The sequence below is a fragment of the Terrapene carolina genome, unplaced genomic scaffold, assembly GCF_002925995.2.
Source record: "Terrapene carolina triunguis isolate 2854851 unplaced genomic scaffold, T_m_triunguis-2.0 Scaffold21, whole genome shotgun sequence".
NCBI classification, from domain to species: Eukaryota; Metazoa; Chordata; order Testudines; family Emydidae; genus Terrapene; species Terrapene triunguis.
The window spans coordinates 17,827,000-17,832,999 of NW_020664372.1; the positions used below are offsets into that span (position 1 = coordinate 17,827,000).

General features: G+C 39.9%; 1 protein-coding gene and 1 non-coding gene across 2 annotated transcripts in view; one reads left to right on the forward strand and one right to left on the reverse strand.

The window, feature by feature from the left end:
• GPC5 (glypican 5) overlaps nt 1-6,000 on the forward strand; it is a 985,999-nt gene that overhangs the window by 410,467 nt on the left and 569,532 nt on the right. The window lies entirely within an intron of this gene.
• On the reverse strand, nt 1,385-1,491 carry LOC112106745. The gene has a single exon (XR_002908123.1). It is a non-coding gene; the product is annotated as a U6atac minor spliceosomal RNA (small nuclear RNA).

The following is a 6,000-nucleotide window of genomic DNA, read 5'->3' on the forward strand; positions in this document are numbered from 1 at the left end:
TCCCAACACTGTTGTATGGGTCCAAAACTTGGACAACCTATAGACACCACTTGAAAGTCGTTGAGAGGCACCGTCAATGCTGCCTTCGTAAGATTTTGAAGATCAAATGGGAAGACAGGTCCACTAATATTAGTGTTTTGTAAGAGGCAAAGACCACCAGTATCGAGGCAATGATCATCTGTTAGCAATTCCACTGGATTGGTTACATTGTCTGGATGCCAGACCCTCGCCTCCCAAAACCTTATAGTCCATTCATCCAATCCATACTTTTTTAACTTGCTGGGAAGAATACTGTGGGAGACCATATCAAAAGCTTTGCTAAAGTCAAGATATATCACATCCACCACTTACCCCATATCCACAGAGCCAGTTATCTCATCATAGAAGGCAATCAGGTTGGTCAAGCATGACTTGCCCTTGTTGAATCCATGTTGACTGTTCCTGATCACCTTCCTCTCCTCCAAGTGCTTCAAAATGGATTCCTTGAGGACCTGCTCCATGATTTTGCCAGGGACTGAGGTGAGGCTGACCGGTCTGTAGTTCCCCGGGTTCTCTTTCTTCCCTTTTTATTATATGGGCACTATATTTGCCTTTTCCCAATCATCCGGGACCTCCCCCTGTCGCCACGAGTTTTCAAAGATAATGGCCAATGGCTCTGCAATCACATCAGCCAACTCCCTCAGCATCCTTGGATGCATTAGATCTGGACCCATGGACTTGTGCACGCCCAGCTTTTCTCAATAGTCCTTAACTTGTTCTTTCACTACTGAGGGCTGCTCACCTCCTCCCCATATTGTGTTGCCCAGTGCAGCAGTCTGGGAGCTGACCTTGTCTGTGAAGACCGAGGAAAAAAAAGCATTGAGTATTTCAGCTTTTTCCTAAACACACGAATATTGAGTTTAGGAAACACTTTATAACTAATACTTGCATTGCAGTTATAATCCTGGATTTTCATTTAAATTACATTACAGAACACCAAACAGCAAAACAATAAAAGGAGAATGTCATCTTAAATTGCTCAGACTTTCACACATTAAAATCATCCAGTTTTGCTAATCGTTGTCCTGGACCTGGCTGGGTACTTTGGGAAATGCTTGATTCTGATTGCCCTGACATTTTATTGACTGCTTGGTAAATGTTTTATTTTCTCTCAAAGTCTTTTTTTATTGGGTAAGTAAAATAAATCCTGAGCTGTAATCTAACCCCATTGTGCCACTTTGGCACAGGAAAAAAGTGAGAAAGCACATAGATCTTCCTAGCTGATTCCCTTACCGTCATTTATAAGGCTTTATATGACACTGGCAATGTAGGGGGCTTAAAAATTTTACAGGTTTATGCTCTTGGGGGAATTAACTGAGAATGGGAACAGTTAACTAACAATAGAACACTAACAATGTTAGATGCCACAAAGTAAGTGGCAATGCCTTAACCATATGCCTGTTGTAAAAGTCACTAGGACCTCTTCCATGCTTATCAAGGGGAGTGCTAATCAGGCTGCTACATTTCTGTCTCAGAGAATTAACTCAATTAACTAGCAGGCAGGCTGCTACATTTCTGCCTTGGGGACAGACCCTACCTCCTGCATAATAGAAAAGCCCTACCCCTCCACACAGGTCTCTCCTGCTTGTTGGTACGCACTCATGCTCATCCACGGCCTCTAGTGGTGATCAACATCTCCCCTGTAGGTACACATGCGCAGTCCCCCTCCCGCTGCAGTGATTAGTGTCTCTGAGGCTGCTCCAGGCACCTTAGAACAGAAACACTGCCTGGGCTGCCAGAGAAGAGGCATGTGTCCCCCTGCAGATTTCTTTTGCATTTTTCTGTGTGGGAGGCACAGAAAGATGCAGACCATATGAATTCTGAACCCCTGCAGGGGAGCAGAATTCTGTCAGGAGTAGTAATGTTTTTCTATTGTTACATTTCAACCTTAATTTTAAATACAGAGTTTGCCCTAAAAATACTTCAAACAATTGAATGCTTTAGATCAGCAAGCAAGAACTAAATGACCCATGACAACCCTGAAGGTTTTGTTTCCAGATATTCTCAAAAAACTCAGCCAGGTACCAGAAGGCGTGGGATGCCAAAATGAGAAAGACACAGAGAATCTGTGCTTCTGCCAGTAAGACACAGAGAATCATATGGTGTTGTAATTATCTTTGTCACTTCATCTCACAGGCAGGACAGCACTCATTCTGACCTACTATTCCCCAATAGCTTTTCTCTCAGTGCATCTAGAACATTCATTTTGGACACTAAATAAAACTCAGATAGGGAAAATGGTGCATAAGTTCCATCCTGCTCTGCTACTGCTCCAGAGAGATTGTTGCAGGTCTGATCTCCCATAATGAAAGAAAAGGTCTTGCATCTTTAGTTTAATCTATTTTGTTATCTTTTTAAGCAGCTGGGTCAAGTATCTGTTTGTTATATTGCTTTTTAAAATTTAAAACCCAATAACCTGTGAACATATTCGGCACGCTCAACTAACAGAATTTCTAGATTATTTATTTCAATATATAATCCTCAGAGAAGGTGCCTCTCTTAGGCTGTAGGAATGTCTATCAAAAACTAGAAAAACAGTCACAAGAAAAGATTGAGCCACCAGTGCCTCTTTGGCCCCAACCTGGAAAATAATTAAAATAAAATATTAGAATAAAAATGAAACCACTCCTTACCACATACCCTATCTCTTAGTGTTCTGTTCCCCAAAAAACCTGGATAAGAAGAGAAGTTAACAGATTTGGGCTGTTTCCCTCCAAGAGGGTAAAGACTCCCTACAGAGGACACGCCGTGAGCAGCTCCCTTTCTTTTATACCAGGATGGTTACAGTTCAAGTGTTTCCACTGACTGCAGTTGTGGCAAAGGCCTCTATTGTTTCTTGGTATTTTAAGTCTTTGTGGGCACACTGGGTTCCCCCACCCCAGTTCTGTATTCTCTTCAATTTGAAGGGCTATTCTCTGAGGCTTTTCTCAGGATAATTTGTATAACTCTTTACGTATTTATTTGTCCACCTACCCACTCATTTCTTAATAGTCCACCCACATATTCACATGCACAGTTTAACGTTGTGGGATGAAATTCTAGCCCTGCTGAAATCAATGGCAGAACTTCCACTGACTACAATAGAGCCAGGATTTGATTCATGGATTTTACTAAGGAAAGTGATGCAATGCATGACTTTTATGACCACCATGACAAACATTCACCGTTTCCCATTATTATTAGTTGTCCGCTCTCTTGAGTTCCAGAAGCCATTTTCAAAGTTCTTAAGTGGAAAATATTTAAAATATTTTCCTTCTGTGGCAGTAGCTATTAAAAGCCCATGCACAAGAGATTTCATGCCATTCCAGTTATTCATTTACTTTATTCTTCTAGGTATAATTTGCATTGTAGTATTCAACAAGGGCTTTAATTCTGAAATAATGCCATACTTTTTTGAAAAAAAAAAAAAAAAAAAAAAAAGATTGCTAGCCATTCAATTAACTACTTTCAGGCTGAAATTGCCTGGGCACGTTATGCTGCCAGTGCATGATTTGATATTGAATTTCCATCTTACTTCATAAGATTTAACCTTATACCCTGTGCATATATCGTGCACCCACTGCAACAGAAGAGAAGTTAATGCTTTTATATATTTGATGTCTATGGGTGTAAAAAGTACAACTGCACACATTAGCATTTAATTTTCTCCAAACGTCTGCCAGTTTAAGATCCCTTAGGATTTTATTTAATTTGTAAGTGAAAGCTGGAAGTCATTCTGCTTTCCCAGGTCTATCCTCCACTACCAGATTTCAATTAAAAATCTCCCCTATGGCATGCTTCACCTGCAAAAACAAAGCAAATATACTAACAGAAAAGGGACCTGCATCTGAATTAGACATATGCATGTCTACTTAGTGGACATATATTCAGCAGGGTAGGCAAACTGTCATTCCTCAACCTTGCCTCCAGTGAAAAAATAAATCTCTTCACTTTACTTTCACTCACTGAATCAGCTAAAACAGTATTTTTCTATTGACTAAAACAGCTATATCTTTTTTCTTTGAGCAATGGAAGGCTGCAAGACCTTGACCAATTTTATCCTCTGTATTTGTCAATTGCATCCTTCAACCTGGGGGGGTGGGAGGGGGAAGAATGTGGAGGGACATACTTTTGAACAAGAAAGTGCAGGACATTCACTGATTAGACATGTTTCTCCCCAAATATTGAGATTAAGGTAAATGTTGTTGTGACTATGAATGACAAAGAAAAAAAGGGAAACAAGTATGTCCCGTCCACAAGAACTTGGGTGTTTAAAAAGGGCCAGCAGGGAGAAAATTTTGGACATAAAAATGATAATTCTGTGTTAAATATTATTTACAACTCCAAAACCCCAATTCTTTAACCAGATAAGAAAGTTTCAGTTAAAAAAACATCCTGAGTAAGAGAGGAAGTGAAACTAGCAATTAAAAATAAATATATAACAGATGGAAAGGATGGGGGAATTTGATAGCAATGAATACAAATCAGTAGTTAGGAAATTCAGACAATTGATAAGGGAGGCTAAAGATGACAATGAATAATCTATGATCAGTAGAGTTAAGGATAATTAGAAAGATTTTTTTTTAAATATATCAGGAATAAACAAAATTAATGCAGAAAAAAAATCATGAATATTCAATGACTATTGCTATTCTGTGTTTGGAAAGAAGCAGCAGGATGTATTCATATCTTAAAGTGGTAAGGAAATACTTTCTATTCCCACTGTAACTAGGGAAGATGTTGAACACTTTAAAATCTTCAGAGGAAGAGCAATAACTTGCACCCAAGAGTATTAAAATAAATGGCTGAGGAGCTCTTTGAACCATTAATGTTGATTTTTAACCAAACTTTTAACACTGGGGGAGTTATACAGGACTTTTATGTTTTAAAAGGGTAAATCATATGACCTGGGTAACTGTACACCAGTTAGTGTGACATCAATCCCAGGAAAAATCAGGGAAAGGTTGATATGGGACACAATTAGTAAAGAATTAAACATAGTTTTATGGAAAATAGGGCTTGTCAAATAAACTTGTAAACTCATCAAAAATGATATCAAGTTTGGTTGATAAAGGTAACTGTGTATACACATTATACTTAGACTTCTGTAAGGCAATGGACTTGCCTTTGACAGAATGGCAAGATATTCTGATAAAATAGAAGTACTACAAAAATCTACATCAACTATCTATTTACATATTAAATATATTAGAACCTGGTTAACGGTATCGGTGCATTCCCAACTGTGGAACATGGTCCTCATAGTATCAAGCTGCAAAACTGTCTTGAAAAGCCACATCTGTTGGGGGGGGGGGGTGCACAAGAGATCTCATATGTTAGTTACATCATTGTCCTACTCTGTATGAAGAAGTGCAACTCCTTAATGGCCTCAGTTCCTTCACTTGCACCACCAAGAGTGTGCAGAACCCATCCTCACACTAGTCCTTTCCATAGCCTACCTTAAGGTTTTTGTGTAAATAGTTAATTAGTATAGACTAGCTTAGTGTAGCTAGCCCTTTCCATGTACCAGGAGCTTTTGGCTCCTTATCAGGGCTACAAGAAGTGCATCTACTGCCAGGCCATCATACTGCAGACAGACATTCATGTCTAGTGCCTTCTGTATCTGGGCGAGATACACTCAATAACCCAATGTGCAGTTTGCCACACCTTCAGTCCCCAACACCAGAAGGAGAGACCCTTAACACTCCAGGCTCATCTGGCTTCTCATTGCCTACAGCCTGATGCTCTGACAGGCTAATTGGGTGGTACAGAGACTAGCCCTCCATGCTGAACCCCATGTCACATTGGAGCCAGGATGCACTCTGGCTTCAATGCCCCTTTCATCACAGGCTCAAGACCAGAATCTTCTTGGCCTTAAACTGATAGCAAATTCCTCATCTGGCACCAGTTAAATCAAAAGCAGCACCAGAGATGGAAACAATCTCTTCCCCTCCAAATTAAGGCCTCAGTAGCTTTGGTGAC